The sequence below is a fragment of the Triticum aestivum genome, chromosome 2D (assembly GCF_018294505.1).
Source record: "Triticum aestivum cultivar Chinese Spring chromosome 2D, IWGSC CS RefSeq v2.1, whole genome shotgun sequence".
NCBI classification, from domain to species: Eukaryota; Viridiplantae; Streptophyta; class Magnoliopsida; order Poales; family Poaceae; genus Triticum; species Triticum aestivum.
In genome coordinates, this window is record NC_057799.1 from 542,769,551 (window position 1) to 542,786,861 (window position 17,311).

At 46.6% G+C, this 17,311-nt stretch overlaps 1 pseudogene; it reads left to right on the forward strand.

The window, feature by feature from the left end:
• Window positions 1-124: 124 nt before the first annotated feature.
• LOC123054368 (cation transporter HKT4-like) lies at window positions 125-3,633 on the forward strand (annotated as a pseudogene).
• The last annotated feature ends 13,678 nt before the right edge of the window (window positions 3,634-17,311 follow it).

Consider the following 17,311-nt stretch of genomic DNA (forward strand, 5'->3'; position numbering starts at 1 on the left):
AATTGTACCTGTGACCGGGCCCTTGTGGACACAATCAGCATCATGATTGTACAGGTGGACACACTTGTCTTACTCCACCCTACATATTGAGCACCAGAACTTGATCGTGTTGGGCAATGCTTGCAGGTGGGAATACTTAACCCATAAGACACCATGAAAACACAGCTTCCAGTTGCCAGGTCCAGCACTTCCATGTCTGAACTCAAAAGCCCACAAACCTCGATGCATCGATTCAGCTCAGCTCTAGTTATCCTGCAGAATCTGCCATCGCGTACAGCCATGAAGGCTGAAGCTCCCATTATTCAGTTTGGAAGCGCTTAGAGTCACCAAGGAGATGGTGAAGCATTTCCATGAGTTTGTGTCCAGAAGGCTCGGTTCCCTCTCCAAGTGTACAGCAGATTTATTCAGACGCTCTTACTTGTTTCTGGTATTCAAAAGCAATCCTTTGGTAGTCCAGCATTTGCTGGTTTCCTTGCTCTGAAGAACCTCGCGCCACTGAATAAGCCATCTCCAAGGAACTTGGATCTGATATTCACCTCTGTGTCCACAGTGACGGTGTCAAGCATGGCAACAATTGAGATGGAGGACTTCTCTGGCCAGCAGCTCTGGGTTTTCATCATACTGATGATATTGGGAGGAGAAGTGTTCACTTCTATGGTAGGGCTGCACTTCAAAAATGCTCGGGCCAACACTGAGGATGCTCTCCAGACAAGATTGGCTTTCATAAGCAGGGACATCGAATCCTCTGATGATTTCAACAACAGCAGTCAGAATTATATGGAAGGCATCCAGTCAGAGGAAACCATGCCGCACAATCAGGTACAGGAAAGCAAAGGGATGAATCATAAATCTCGCAATATTTTGGCTCATGTAGTAGCAGGCTATTTCATAGCAGCAATAGTTTGCAGCTCTCTTGTCATCACCATCTTCCTTTGGATTGATTCCTATGCAAGGCATCTACTGAAGAGTAAACATATCAAAATGTGGACATTCTCAATCTTCACAGCAGTATCATCATTTGCAAACTGCGGCTTCACTCCGTTAAATGATAGCATGGCAATTTTCAAACATAACCCGACTTTCCTTCTTCTAGTTACCCCACAGATTCTTGTAGGCAACACTTTGTTTGCACCACTGTTGAGGTTAAGCATATGGACCTTGGGAAAGGTGAGCAGCAGAGAAGAGTACGCTTACATCCTTCAGCACCCAAAGGAGATTGGATACAGGCATTTGCAACCTTATAAGAATTCTGTCAAATTGGTTCTGACTGGAGTGATGCTAATTTTGCTGCAAGCGATGCTTATTTGCTATTTCGAATGGGATTCGAAGTCCTTGGAGGGAATGGGATGGTTCCAGAAATTGATAGGCTCGCTGTTCCAGAGTGCCGATTCAAGACACGCTGGTGAAACTGTCATTAACATCTCGACCCTTTCTCCACCGATTATGGTGATATTTGCACTTGCCATGTGAGTATCCCTTAATAATTTACTTAAGTTCAATAGCATACTTAGGTTAGCTCTTACTGATAGCACGTATTACCTGGAGCAATATGACTATCTGAACCTTTATTTAGTTATTTTGCATGACTTTCTGAACAATGACAATAACAAAACAGCATAAATCTGAACCAAGATCAAATCTGTACCTTAATTATGGTCTGAAGTGGACAAGAGCTATTACTGAGAAAATAAGGCAAAACTAGTTATCATAGCTTGCAACATACCAGTCTTACATTCTCGCAAGGGTTTGAAAGATAATAACACATTAGCAGCTGAACATGCCTTATTCTACTAGACCAAAATAACAAAAAAAATCGGGAAATTCAAAGATCTTTACGTTTCATTGCATTGAAGAGAAGGGATAGTACAATCCTCCTAGGAGGCTGGGGTTACAAAGATCAAACCAAAATAAGAAATTGTTCACTCAAAACTGATGACACACCTAGGCTGAAATCAAAACAACTATACAGAGCTCAGCAAAGATAGAAATATAGTTCATTTCAGAGCAACAGGTTCAGGAAAACCAAGAAGTTCAAAATGACAACCAAATTTCAACACCAGGATATAATAGTGCCGATGGAGAAAGAAGTTTTTTCTAGAACAAGTGCCGCTGTGTTACCTCTGTATCTTCCTTTTGTGGTAATAACAGATCATGGGCTTATTTGCAGGTACCTTCCTTCTGGTACTTCAATCCTCGCTACATATGGTGATATCCGAAGTTTAGCAGATAAAAAGGAAAATCCGAATGGCAGAGCAACGTGGAAGAAGTTTGCCATGACCAAGCGTACTTGTTTAGTAATATTCACAGTTTTGGCATGTATAACTGAGAGGAAGTCAATGACTGCCGATCCACTCAATTTCAGCATCTTCAGCGTGGTATTCGAAGTGATCAGGCAAGTTGACATCCTTATGCGCAATTTCCTGTAGAAATAATAGATGGATAAATATGAACTAGCAGCATAAGAAAAGGTTGAGCTAATCTTGCCATCGGGGCTTATGAACACCGAGTGTGCTGGTTCAAAAACAATAATGCACATTTCTCTTTTTGCAGCGCGTACGGCAATGTAGGATACTCGCTCGGCTACATCTGCGACAAGTTACTGAAGCCTGATTCCGCGTGCAGAGACGCCTCGTACGGGTTCGTCGGCAGGTGGAGCGACAAAGGGAGACTGATCGTCATCCTGGTGATGTTCCTCGGGAGGTTCAAGGCGTACACCCTCAAAGGGAAGAAAACCCTGAATGTGCATCCATGTAGAAGTGGAACACCACATCAGAGGCCAGAGGTGGCTGGAAATTAGGAACCTGCATAAGATGGACCCTGAGCGTGTAGATCGGCTTAAGTGGCACCGCGTTGGGCGTGATCAAAGGAGAATGTATTATAGCAACCCTAAAAGACCAGGGATGCTCATAGCATTAGCTGTAATGTTGTAAGCTCGTCACCCTGGATATGGATGGGATGGGACGGGATGCGAAGCAGAGGAGACGGCCCCTTCGGCGAGGGAGACCGAGCCCCCGCGCCTCCCAGGTGCTTTCCGGCTCCACGGACATCCGGCTTCCGCAGTTCCGTCGCCGGGGCTTTTTTCAGTTTTGAGGGTTGCAAGAAACGGAGGCCGGTCTATTCTGTCTGGGCTTGTTCATATATGGCCCAACCGTGTATTAGGCTAGGGATCATGCTGATGAGAAAACCTATAGCCGGTTCTATAGAAACATGCGAGCTGCCTGGGATCCGGCACAGGAAGCAAAGTTCAGGCCTCTGGAGTACAATCTGTACACCATTCAATTCTCGTGCTTGGGGGATTGGGAGAGAGTCATGCAGGGTGGGCCATGGCATTTCCGGGGCGACGCCGTGATCATAAGGACTATGACGGGGTGACAAAACCATCCACAATCAGGCTTGACACCATAGAAATATGGATCCAAATTCATGACGTTCCCGATTTGTACGCTCATCTAGTCCCACAGCTAGCTGCCAAGGTGGGTGAAGTTTTGTTCACCGAGCCCTAGTCCCAAGACTTCACGGGAAACTTCTTTCGTGTTTGGGTTAGAATCAATGTGACAAAATCCTTTGAAAAATGCGGTGTCTATGATCCGAGATGGTGCACGCCAGATCTATAAAGTAAAGTATGAGAAACTACCGGATTGATGCGCCGTTTGTAGCATGTTGGGGCACCTTTTCAAGGGACATGGAAACGGGGAGGCGTGAGTACAACTTCCATTTCCACGTGGGTGGCCATTGAGATGTGATCGAAGTACTCGAGGACACAGGGAGGCGTGCATGGTCGTCGGCTGATTCAGCCTGACGAAGCATGTCGTCCTCGACCCATTCCTGCAATTCCCATGCCCTCTCCTAGAACTCTATCTCGGCATGGTCCTCTTTCGTCTCGCCAACGAAAGGTCCGTGGGAAGGGCACAACAACATTGACATGGTCGATGGGTGTGATTATGACGGTGACGAGGATGGCGGAATAGAGGGCGAAGGGCGACGGGGATGGGGGAGAGGGTGAGTGTGGTGGCGCCAGCAAAGGGGGCGATGGGGTTTATATACCCTTGAATGGGTGCGCTTAAGTGGGAAAAGAAGACGAATTTATCGTGTGCGGGTGGGAAACGGATGCGAAATGCGACAACGGGCATTAATTGGCGTTCTTCCCGGTGGACAAGAGATTGCGGCATTGGCAGGGCGGAAGAGGTGCTCATAGGAACGACAACGCAATTGACTAGTCTGCCCATGGGAGGAAGAGACCGAGCTAGAACTCCCACCTGCGCGAGCGATTGGCGGATGGGCACCCCAGCCTCCAAATATGGAGTCTCAAGGACTGTATATGGAGGGAGCGTGCTCCATAAATTATGTAGGATGAAGGTCACAACGGATCATCTATACTGCCATTTTCAGCCAAAATCATCGTAATGACGGTTATTATGTCGACGAGGGCATGTAGCGACTCTGGTAGGGTTACTCTAAAACCCTTGTACATCTAGCCAAACCCTAAAAAAAGGCTTAACTCCTCAAAAGATCTTTTAAGGAATTAACGTACACTCAATCAAACTCTCAAATGGTGAACTCCTAAAAAATGAGGAGTTAAACCAAAAAATCTCCTCCGCTCTCTCAATTTTGAGCAGCCACCAACGCTTCTCAGCAAAAAATTCTCTCTTCCCGCTACCATCTGTGATGCCTCCTTGATGGTGTTCTGAATTAGAGGGTGCTAGCCACGTCGGCTCCAACCATATGGGCTGGGCCGAATACCCCTCAAGATTATTAAGCAAGTGAGCCTCGTTCATCGGGCCATGGAGAGCCAAGATGGAAGATTCTGAAGACTTGGCGTGTACTCCAAAGATTTAGAGGTAGTCTTCAACACGGTTGCCCATTTGTAAACAATTGTTTTAAATGTAAGGTACATTTTTTGAATGTACGAAACATGTTTTTGAATAATGCAAACATTCTTTACACATTGTATGAACATTTTTCTAAAATGGCACGTACATTTTTTAAAACACGTGACATTTGTTAAATGTCAAAAAAAAACATAAACATGACTAACATTTTTCTAAAATGGCACGTACATTTTTTAAAATACGTGACATTTTTTAAATGTAAAAAAAAACATACACATGACTACCATTTTTCTATACATGTTTTAGCATTTTCAAATGCACGATTAAATTTTTTTAAATGGTTCTTTGTAATATAGTATTTAGAATACTCAGAAATAAATAAAAATTTATAAAGCAAAAAATGTGAATGTAAAACTGAAAATAAATAAATAAGAATGAACATGACATCAGATGGTGCACGGTTACTGGGCTGGGCCAACACATGTTCCTTGCAAGCGAGCCTTGGTAGGACTCGCAGCGGGCGGCACATAGCCTCACTCCGGGGAGCTCCTATTACGTGCCTTTAGCGCCGCGGAGGCCAACTGGCGCTCACTAAAGCGCCTAGTTGGGCCGGCACAAGAACGCACAAAGCAACAATCCTAAGCACGAAAAACAAGAATGAACATGACGTCAGATGGTGCACGGTTACTGGGCTAGGCCAACACATGTTCCTTGTAGGCGAGCCTTGGTAGGACTCGCAGCGGGCGGCACATAGCCTCACTCTGGGGAGCTCCTATTACGTGCCTTTAGCGCCGCGGAGGCCAACTGCTCACTAAAGCGCCTAGTTGGGCCGGCACAAGAACGCACAACACATCAATCCTAAGCGTGAAAAAACCACTCAAAAAGTTGAGCTCTCTAGGATTCGAACCTGCACCGTAGCTTTTTTGTACTAGTTAGGCCTCTGTTGGAAAAGGTAGTGCCTAGGAGGCGCTTAGGCACGCCTAGGCGCTAGGCAATGGCCAAACGCCTCGCCTAGGGCATAGGCAGAAGTCTAGGCAGAGCAAGTAAGAAATCCTCTACCCAAGCGAGAAATCATGCTAGTAAGAGCAAGTAAGAATTTTGCACTGAGATGCCAAAATGGCCATATTCCAATCGTAGTAGCTGGTAGTTAACATACTTATATGCCTTAAATTAATAAAATACACATATAATGACCACATATACACCTTGATAGTAAAAATTATATAACCGCCTAGGCTGCGCTTAGGGCCCTTAAGCAATGCCTAGGCACTAGGCGAAGGCCAACCGCCTCGCTTACGCCTACCGCTTTTTCGACTTAGGAATCACTACAACCACTCGACTTTAGTGCCTGAGAATAACATCAATTGTATAAGAACGATCGTGGTCGCGATATTTACTGCACAACACCGTCTACTGTAACACCTGGAATTTTGAATTATTTGGAAAAATCGTGAATTTGATAAGGTTTTGTTAAAAAGTTCATCAATTTTGAAAAATGTTTCACAAAAAACTGAAAAATGTTCATCAAGTTTGAAGAAAAGTTCATCGATATTGAAAAATGTTCACAAATTTGAAAAAAAAATCATTGATATTAAAAAGAAAGTTCATCATATTGGAAAAAAAAACTGATTTTGGAAATTAGTTCATTGAATTTGAAAAAAAGTTCATAAAATTTGAAAAAAACATCAAATTTTAAAAAAGTTCATTGAATTGAAAAAAGTTTATCGGATTTGAAAAATCCATCAATTTTAAAAAAAAGTTTACCTCGAATGAAAAAAAAGTTCATCAAATTGAAAAATGTCATCAGATTTGAAAAAAAGTTCATCAATTTTATTAAAAAGTTCATCAATTTTGAAAAACAAAATCATGGATTTGAAAAATGTAGACACATTTAAGAAAAGAAAAAAGAAAACAGGAAACAGAAAAGGAAAACACAAAAAGATAATATAGAAAACATAGGGGGGATCTTCTATACATAGAAATACATCGAATTAAATAAGTAGGTAAGTTGGCGAGGTGGTTAGTGCAATTCGGTCGCATTGTTGAGATCGCGAGTTCGATGGCTATTACTTGCAATCCCGCAGGTGACTTTTTTGAGTTTTAACCAGAAAACAAAAACATGAAATGGGCCAGCCGAGAGCTGAGGTTGTGTGTGCGCCGGTTTGCAGAATGTATTGCAACTGGCACTGAAGATGCGACTCAAAACTGATGCCGGTGGTTTGAGAGTGTGCATTAGAAATACCCTAAGGCCCGAAAGAGCTGGCCCTAATAGGCGACGCTAAAAGGAGTGCGAGAACCTGGAGGTGGTTGCTTAATTAGCAAAACCCTTGACCTTGAGCATGTATTTATCAGAGATTGATAAATGAACCACAAAACTTTGAGTGCCCATAACTAATTGAGAATGAAAATGATAGTGTTAAAGGAACGAATTAAAAATCCAATCACTCTATTCATGAAGCGCTGCACAGGGGAAAGGGTTTCACACTGCCCGGTGTGTTTGCAGTGCACTGTTTGTTACATGCAATCCCGCACGTGACTTTTTTTTTGAGTTTTAAGCAGAAAACAAAAATGTGAAATGGGCCAGCCCAGACTGAGGCTGTGTGTGTGCCGGTTTGCCGAATGTACTGCAACTGGCGCTGAAGGCGTCAAATAGGATTTGCCTTCACTTCATCCATACCTATCAATGAGCAGATACAGACCCGTGTTGAATGACAAAAAGCATTCAGACAACACTACTCAAATGGATGTTGGTGGTTTGAGAGTCCGCGTTGGAAATATCCTAAGCCCCGAAAGAACTGGCCCTATTAGAGCATCTCCAACAGACGCGCTAGATTAGCCGCGCGCTGGAAAAAACGAAAATATTGCGAGTGCGGGACCAAAACTGACGCTCCAGCAGCCGCGCTAATGTCACGCGCGCGGTAAGTTGGTTCAGCGCGCTGAGGAAAATGGCATCGCGCGCTACTTATTTGATGCGCCAGCTCCCGCGCGCTGGACGGGGAAGATTTGCGCGCAAGCGACCAACTGCCGCCCTCACCTCTCCGGCCGCCCCGCCCCGCGCCGTCACCGGTGAAATTCCACCGATGGAAGGCTGCGCCGACATCCGCCAGCCCCTCCCTACACCTGCGACCCCTCCGCCGTCGCCGCCGCAAACCCTAGCGCGGGGTTGACCTTCGGCTTCGCCGACAGCGCCCCTTCTCCTCCAAGCACCGGTCTTGCACGCGGCCTTTTCATGACGCCCCGGACGACCTCGCAGGGTGGCATTGCGCCGCCGCCCACTATGAAGCCACGGGGCTGTTGGAAATATGCCCTAGAGGCAATAATAAAATGTCTATTGTTCATGCTATAATTGTGTTATCCGGAAATCGTAATACATGTGTGAACACATAGACCATAACATGTCCCTAGTGAGCCTCTAGTTGACTAGCTCGTTGATCAATAGATGGTTACGGTTTCCTGACCATGAACATTGGATGTCATTGATAACGGGATCACATCATTAGGAGAATGATGTGATGGACAAGACCCAATCCTAAGCATAGCACTAGATCGTGTAGTTCGTTTGCTGAAGCTTTTCTAATGTCAAGTATCATTTCCTTAGACCATGAGATCGTGCAACTCCCGGATACCGTAGGAATGCTTTGGGTGTACCAAACGTCACAACGTAACTGGGTGGCCATAAAGGTGCACCACAGGTATCTCCGAAAGTGTCTGTTGGGTTGGCACAGATCGAGACTGGGATTTGTCACTCCGTATGACGGAGAGGTATCTCTGGGCCCACTCGGTAATGCATCATCATAATGAGCTCAATGTGACCAAGTGGTTGGTCACGGGATCATGCATTACGGTACGAGTAAAGTGACTTGTCGGTAACGAGATTGAACGAGGTATTGGGATACCGACGATCGAATCTCGGGCAAGTAACGTACCGATTGACAAAGGGAATTGTATACGGGATTACTTGAATCCTCGACATCGTGGTTCATCCGATGAGATCATCGAGGAGCATGTGGGAGCCAACATGGGTATCCAGATCCCGCTGTTGGTTATTGACCGGAGAGTCGTCTCGGTCATGTCTGCGTGTCTCCCGAACCCGTAGGGTCTACACACTTAAGGTTCGGTGACGCTAGGGTTGTAGAGATATTAGTATGCGGTAACCCGAAAGTTGTTCGGAGTCCCGGATGAGATCCCGGACATCACGAGGAGTTCCGGAATGGTCCGGAGGTAAAGATTTGTATATAGGAAGTCCAGTTTCGGCCACCGGGAATGTTTCGGGGGTCACCGGTATTGTACCGGGACCACCGGAAGGGTCCCGGGGGTCCACCGGGTGGGGCCACCTATCCCGGAGGGCCCTATGGGCTGAAGTGGGAAGGGGACCAGCCCCTGGTGGGCTGGTGCGCCCCCCATGGGCCTCCCCCTGCGCCTAGGGTTGGAAACCCTGGGGGTGGGGGGCGCCCCACCTGACTTGGGGGGCAAGTTCCCCCCTTGGCCGCCGCCCCCCCTTGAGATTGGATCTCTAGGGGCCGGCGCCCCCCAGGGCCCCTATATAAAGAGGGGGGAGGGAGGGCTGCGCACCCAAGCCCCTGGCGCCTCCCTCTCCCCCCGTAACACCTCTCCCTCTCGCTGAGCTTGTCGAAGCCCTGCCGAGATCCCCGCTGCTTCCACCACCACGCCGTCGTGCTGCTGGGTCTCCATCAACCTCTCCTTCCCCTTGCTAGATCAAGAAGGAGGAGACGTCTCTCCCAACCGTACGTGTGTTGAACGCGGAGGTGCCGTCCGTTCGGCGCTAGGATCATCGGTGATTTGGATCACGACGAGTACGACTCCATCAACCCCGTTCTCTTGAACGCTTCCGCTCGCGATCTACAAGGGTATGTAGATGCACTCCTCCCTCTCGTTGCTAGTAAACTCCATAGATTGATCTTGGTGATGCGTAGAAAATTTTAAATTTCTGCTACGATCCCCAACAGTGGCATCATGAGCTAGGTCTATGCGTAGTTTCTATGCACGAGTAGAACACAAGTTGTTGTGGGCGTCGATTTTGTCAATTTACTTGCCGTTACTAGTCTTATCTTGATTCGGCGGCATCGTGGGATGAAGCGGCCCGGACCGACCTTACACGTACGCTTACGTGAGACAGGTTCCACCGACTGACATGCACTAGTTGCATAAGGTGGCTAGCGGGTGTCTGTCTCTCCCACTTTAGTCGGATCGGATTCGATGAAAAGGGTCCTTATGAAGGGTAAATAGAAATTGGCATATCACGTTGTGGTTTTGGCGTAGGTAAGAATCGTTCTTGCTAGAAACCTATAGCAGCCACGTAAAAGTTTGCAACAACAATTAGAGGACGTCTAACTTGTTTTTGCAGCAAGTGTCATGTGATGTGATATGGCCAGAAGGATGTGATGAATGATATATGTGATGTATGAGATTGATCATGTTCTTGTAATAGGAATCACGACTTGCATGTCGATGAGTATGACAACCGGCAGGAGCCATAGGAGTTGTCTTAATTTATTTATGACCTGCGTGTCAACTGGAACGTCATGTAATTACTTTACTTTATTGCTAACCGTTAGCCATAGTAGTAGAAGTAATAGTTGGCGAGACAACTTCATGAAGACACGATGATGGAGATCATGATGATGGAGATCATGGTGTCATGCCGGTGACGATGATGAACATGGCGCCCCGAAGATGGAGATCAAAAGGAGCAAAATGATATTGGCCATATCATGTCACTATTTGATTGCATGTGATGTTTATCATGTTTTACATCTTATTTGCTTAGAACGACGGTAGCATAAATAAGATGATCCCTCGCTAAAATTTCAAGAAAGTGTTCCCCCTAACTGTGCACCGTTGCGAAGGTTCGTTGTTCCGAAGCACCACGTGATGATCGGGTGTGATAGGTTCTAACGTTCGCATACAACGGGTGTAAGCCAGATTTACACACGCAATACACTTAGGTTGACTTGACGAGCCTAGCATGTACAGACATGGCCTCGGAACACAAGAGACCGAAAGGTCGAACATGAGTCGTATAGCAGATACGATCAACATGAAGATGTTCACCGATGATGACTAGTCCGTCTCACGTGATGATCGGACACGGCCTAGTTGACTCGGATCATGTATCACTTAGATGACTAGAGGGATGTCTGTCTGAGTGGGAGTTCGTTAATAATTTGATTAGATGAACTTAATTATCATGAACTTAGTCTAAAAATCTTTACAATATGTCTTGTAGATCAAATGGCCCACGCTAATGTTGCCCTCAACTTCAACGCGTTCCTAGAGAAAACCAAGCTGAAAGACGATGGTAGCAACTACACGGACTGGGTCCGTAACCTGAGGATTATCCTCATAGCTGCCAAGAAAGCATATGTCCTTGAAGCACCGCTAGGTGATGCACCTGTTTTCCCAGCAACTCAAGACGTTCTGAACGCCTGGCAGTCGCGTAGTGATGATTACTCCCTGGTTCAGTGCGGCATGCTTTACAGCTTAGAACCGGGGCTCCAAAAGCGTTTTGAGCAGCACGGAGCATATGAGATGTTCCAAGAGCTGAAAATGGTTTTCCAAGCTCATGCCCGGGTCGAGAGATATGAAGTCTCCGACAAGTTCTACAGTTGTAAGATGGAGGAGAATAGTTCCGTCAGCGAACACATACTCAAAATGTCTGGGTTGCACAACCGCTTGTCTCAGCTGGGAGTTAATCTCCCGGATGACGCGGTCGTTGACAGAATCCTTCAGTCGCTCCCACCTAGCTACAAGAGCTTTGTGATGAACTTCAATATGCAGGGGATGGAAAAGACCATTCCTGAGGTATATTCAATGCTGAAATCAGCGGAGGTGGAGATCAAAAAGGAACATCAAGTGTTGATGGTGAATAAAACCACTAAGTTCAAGAAAGGCAAGGGTAAGAAGAACTTCAAGAAAGACGGCAAGGGAGTTGCCGCGCCCGGTAAGCAAGCTGCCGGGAAGAAGACAAAGAATGGACCTAAGCCTGAGACTGAGTGCTTTTATTGCAAGGGAAACGGTCACTGGAAGCGGAACTGCCCCAAGTACTTAGCGGATAAGAAGGCCGGCAATACCAAAGGTATATGTGATATACATGTTATTGATGTGTACCTAACCAGCGCTCGTAGTAGCTCCTGGGTATTTGATACCGGTGCGGTTGCTCATATTTGTAACTCAAAGCAGGAGCTGCGGAATAAGCGGAGACTGGCGAAGGACGAGGTGACGATGCGCGTCGGGAATGGTTCCAAGGTCGATGTGATCGCCGTCGGCACGCTACCTCTACATTTACCTACGGGATTAGTTTTAAACCTCAATAATTGTTATTTAGTGCCAGCTTTGAGCATGAACATTGTATCTGGATCTCGTTTAATGCGAGATGGCTACTCATTTAAATCCGAGAATAATGGTTGTTCTATTTATATGAGAGATATGTTTTATGGTCATGCCCCGCTGGTCAATGGTTTATTCTTAATGAATCTCGAACGTGATGTTACACATATTCATAGTGTGAATGCCAAGAAATGTAAGGTTGATAATGATAGTCCCACATACTTGTGGCACTGCCGCCTTGGTCACATTGGTGTCAAACGCATGAAGAAACTCCATGCAGATGGACTTTTGGAGTCTCTTGATTATGAATCATTTGACACGTGCGAACCATGCCTCATGGGCAAAATGACCAAGACTCCGTTCTCCGGAACAATGGAGCGAGCAACCAACTTATTGGAAATCATACATACTGATGTGTGCGGTCCAATGAGCGTTGAGGCTCGCGGTGGCTATCGTTATGTTCTCACCCTCACTGATGACTTGAGTAGATATGGGTATGTCTACTTAATGAAACACAAGTCTGAGACCTTTGAAAAGTTCAAGGAATTTCAGAGTGAGGTTGAGAATCAACGTGACAGGAAAATAAAGTTCTTACGATCAGATCGTGGAGGGGAATATTTGAGTCACGAATTTGGCACACACTTAAGGAAATGTGGAATTGTTTCACAACTCACGCCGCCTGGAACACCTCAGCGTAATGGTGTGTCCGAACGTCGTAATCGCACTCTATTGGATATGGTGCGATCTATGATGTCTCTTACCGATCTACCGCTATCATTCTGGGGTTATGCTTTAGAGACTGCCGCATTCACTTTAAATAGGGCTCCGTCGAAATCCGTTGAGACGACACCGTATGAATTATGGTTTGGAAAGAAACCTAAGCTGTCGTTTCTTAAAGTTTGGGGATGCGATGCTTATGTCAAGAAACTTCAACCTGAAAAGCTCGAACCCAAGTCGGAAAAATGCGTCTTCATAGGATACCCTAAGGAAACCATTGGGTATACCTTCTACCTCAGATCCGAAGGCAAGATCTTCGTTGCCAAGAACGGGTCCTTTCTGGAGAAAGAGTTTCTCTCGAAAGAAGTAAGTGGGAGGAAAGTGGAACTTGATGAGATGACCCCTCTCGAACCAGAAAGTAGCACAGCACAAGAAAATGTTTCTGTGGTGCCTACACCGACTAGAGAGGAAGTTAATGATGACGATCATGATCAAGTTACCACTGAACTTCGTAGGTCCACAAGGACACGTTCCGCACCAGAGTGGTACGGCAACCCTGTTCTGGAAATCATGTTGTTGGACAACGGTGAACCTTCGAACTATGAAGAAGCAATGGCGGGTCCAGATTCCAACAAATGGCTTGAAGCCATGCAGTCCGAGATAGGATCCATGTATGAAAACAAAGTATGGACTTTGACAGACTTGCCCGATGATCGGCGAGCAATAGAAAATAAATGGATCTTTAAGAAGAAGACGGACGCGGATGGAAATGTTACCATCTATAAAGCTCGACTTGTCGCTAAGGGTTATCGACAAGTTCAAGGAGTTGACTACGATGAGACCTTCTCACCCGTAGCGAAGCTGAAGTCCGTCCGAATCATGTTAGCAATTGCCGCATTCTACGATTATGAAATATGGCAAATGGACGTCAAAACGGCATTCCTTAACGGCTTCCTTAAGGAAGAATTGTATATGATGCAGCCGGAAGGTTTTGTCGATCCTAAGAATGCTAACAAAGTATGCAAGCTCCAGCGCTCAATCTATGGGCTGGTGCAGGCATCTCGGAGTTGGAACATTCGCTTTGATGAGATGATCAAAGCGTTTGGGTTTACGCAGACTTATGGAGAAGCCTGTGTTTACAAGAAAGTGAGTGGGAGCTCTGTAGCATTTCTCTTATTATATGTGGATGACATACTATTGATGGGAAATGATATAGAATTCTTGGAAAGTATAAAGGCCTACTTGAATAAGTGTTTTTCAATGAAGGACCTTGGAGAAGCTGCTTACATATTAGGCATCAAGATCTATAGAGATAGATCGAGACGCCTCATAGGTCTTTCACAAAGCACATACCTTGACAAGATATTGAAGAAGTTCAATATGGATCAGTCCAAGAAGGGGTTCTTGCCTGTATTGCAAGGTGTGAGATTGAGCACGGCTCAATGCCCGACCACGGCAGAAGATAGAGAAAAGATGAGTGTCGTCCCCTATGCCTCGGCCATAGGGTCTATTATGTATGCCATGCTGTGTACCAGACCTGATGTAAACCTTGCCGTAAGTTTGGTAGGAAGGTACCAAAGTAATCCCGGCATGGAACACTGGACAGCGGTCAAGAATATCCTGAAGTACCTGAAAAGGACTAAGGATATGTTTCTCGTTTATGGAGGTGACGAAGAGCTCGTCGTAAAGGGTTACGTCGATGCTAGCTTCGACACAGATCTGGATGACTCTAAGTCACAAACCGGATACGTGTATATTTTGAATGGTGGGGCAGTCAGCTGGTGCAGTTGCAAGCAAAGCGTCGTGGCGGGATCTACATGTGAAGCGGAGTACATGGCAGCCTCGGAGGCAGCACATGAAGCAATCTGGATGAAGGAGTTCATTGCCGACCTAGGAGTTATTCCCAATGCATCGGGGCCGATGACTCTCTTCTGTGACAACACTGGAGCTATTGCCCTTGCCAAGGAGCCCAGGTTTCACAAGAAGACCAGGCACATCAAGCGTCGCTTCAACTCCATTCGTGAAAATGTTCAAAATGGAGACATAGATATTTGTAAAGTGCATACGGATTTGAATGTCGCAGATCCGTTGACTAAACCTCTTCCACGAGCGAAACATGATCAACACCAGAACTCTATGGGTGTACGATTCATCACAATGTAACTAGATTATTGACTCTAGTGCAAGTGGGAGACTGTTGGAAATATGCCCTAGAGGCAATAATAAAATGGTTATTATTATATTTCCTTGTTCATGATAATTGTCTATTGTTCATGCTATAATTGTGTTATCCGGAAATCGTAATACATGTGTGAACACATAGACCATAACATGTCCCTAGTGAGCCTCTAGTTGACTAGCTCGTTGATCAATAGATGGTTACGGTTTCCTGACCATGGACATTGGATGTCATTGATAACGGGATCACATCATTAGGAGAATGATGTGATGGACAAGACCCAATCCTAAGCATAGCACTAGATCGTGTAGTTCGTTTGCTAAAGCTTTTCTAATGTCAAGTATCATTTCCTTAGACCATGAGATCGTGCAACTCCCGGATACCGTAGGAATGCTTTGGGTGTACCAAACGTCACAACGTAACTGGGTGGCCATAAAGGTGCACTACAGGTATCTCCGAAAGTGTCTGTTGGGTTGGCACAGATCGAGACTGGGATTTGTCACTCCGTATGACGGAGAGGTATCTCTGGGCCCACTCGGTAATGCATCATCATAATGAGCTCAATGTGACCAAGTGTTGGTCACGGGATCATGCATTACGGTACGAGTAAAGTGACTTGTCGGTAACGAGATTGAACGAGGTATTGGGATACCGACGATCGAATCTCGGGCAAGTAACGTACCGATTGACAAAGGGAATTGTATACGGGATTACTTGAATCCTCGACATCGTGGTTCATCCGATGAGATCATCGAGGAGCATGTGGGAGCCAACATGGGTATCCAGATCCCGCTGTTGGTTATTGACCGGAGAGTCGTCTCGGTCATGTCTGCGTGTCTCCCGAACCCGTAGGGTCTACACACTTAAGGTTCGGTGACGCTAGGGTTGTAGAGATATTAGTATGCGGTAACCCGAAAGTTGTTCGGAGTCCTGGATGAGATCCCGGACATCACGAGGAGTTCCGGAATGGTCCGGAGGTAAAGATTTGTATATAGGAAGTCCAGTTTCGGCCACCGGGTAAGTTTCGGGGGTCACCGGTATTGTACCGGGACCACCGGAAGGGTCCCGGGGGTCCATCGGGTGGGGCCACCTATCCCGGAGGGCCCCATGGGCTGAAGTGGGAAGGGGACCAGCCCCTGGTGGGCTGGTGCGCCCCCCATGGGCCTCCCCCTGCGCCTAGGGTTGGAAACCCTGGGGGTGGGGGGCGCCCCACCTGACTTGGGGGGCAAGTTTCCCCCCTTGGCCGCCGCCCCCCCTTGAGATTGGATCTCTAGGGGCCAGTGCCCTCCCAGGGCCCCTATATAAAGAGGGGGGAAGGGAGGGCTGCGCACCCAAGCCCCTGGCGCCTCCCTCTCCCCCCGTAACACCTCTCCCTCTCGCTGAGCTTGGCGAAGCCCTGCCGAGATCCCCGCTGCTTCCACCACCACGCCGTCGTGCTGCTGGATCTCCATCAACCTCTCCTTCCCCTTGCTGGATCAAGAAGGAGGAGACGTCTCTCCCAACCATACGTGTGTTGAACGCGGAGGTGCCGTCCGTTCGGCGCTAGGATCATCGGTGATTTGGATCACGATGAGTACGACTCCATCAACCCCGTTCTCTTGAACGCTTCCGCTCGCGATCTACAAGGGTATGTAGATGCACTCCTCCTCTCTCATTGCTAGTAAACTCCATAGATTGATCTTGGTGATGCGTAGAAATTTTTTAATTTCTGCTACGATCCCCAACAGGGGCCCCGTCTCCAAGCGACCGAATGCGGCAGCGGTGACGGCGACGTCGTCCGAAAAGAAGAAGAAAGTGGACGACACTTCTAGGCGCCCCAAGGAGAATCTTGCAGCGCGTCCGACCACGCCTCCGCCGCCCCAGGCACCGGTAAGCTTGCAATTTGTTGCGCCTGCGGCCGATGTGCACAAGGTGTTTGATGAAATGCCCACAAGGTATTGGTTTTACCTCTTTTTGTTGTTGTTGTTGTTGTTAGATAAATGTATACATATGGATAGCTTGATTAGTTTTCTTATTATCATACTTCGTAGTTTCAATGATGACATATATATGTCAACTATGGGTGTTGGCTCCAACAATTCTCATTGGTCTCAAACCAATGAAGTGCATGAAGATGATCATGAGTATGAAGTGTATGAGGATGATGAGGGTATCATCGATGCACCGAAAGGAAGGGCGTGCAACTACACCATTGAGGAAGACATCTTGCTATGTAATACATGGTTGAATGTGTCTATGG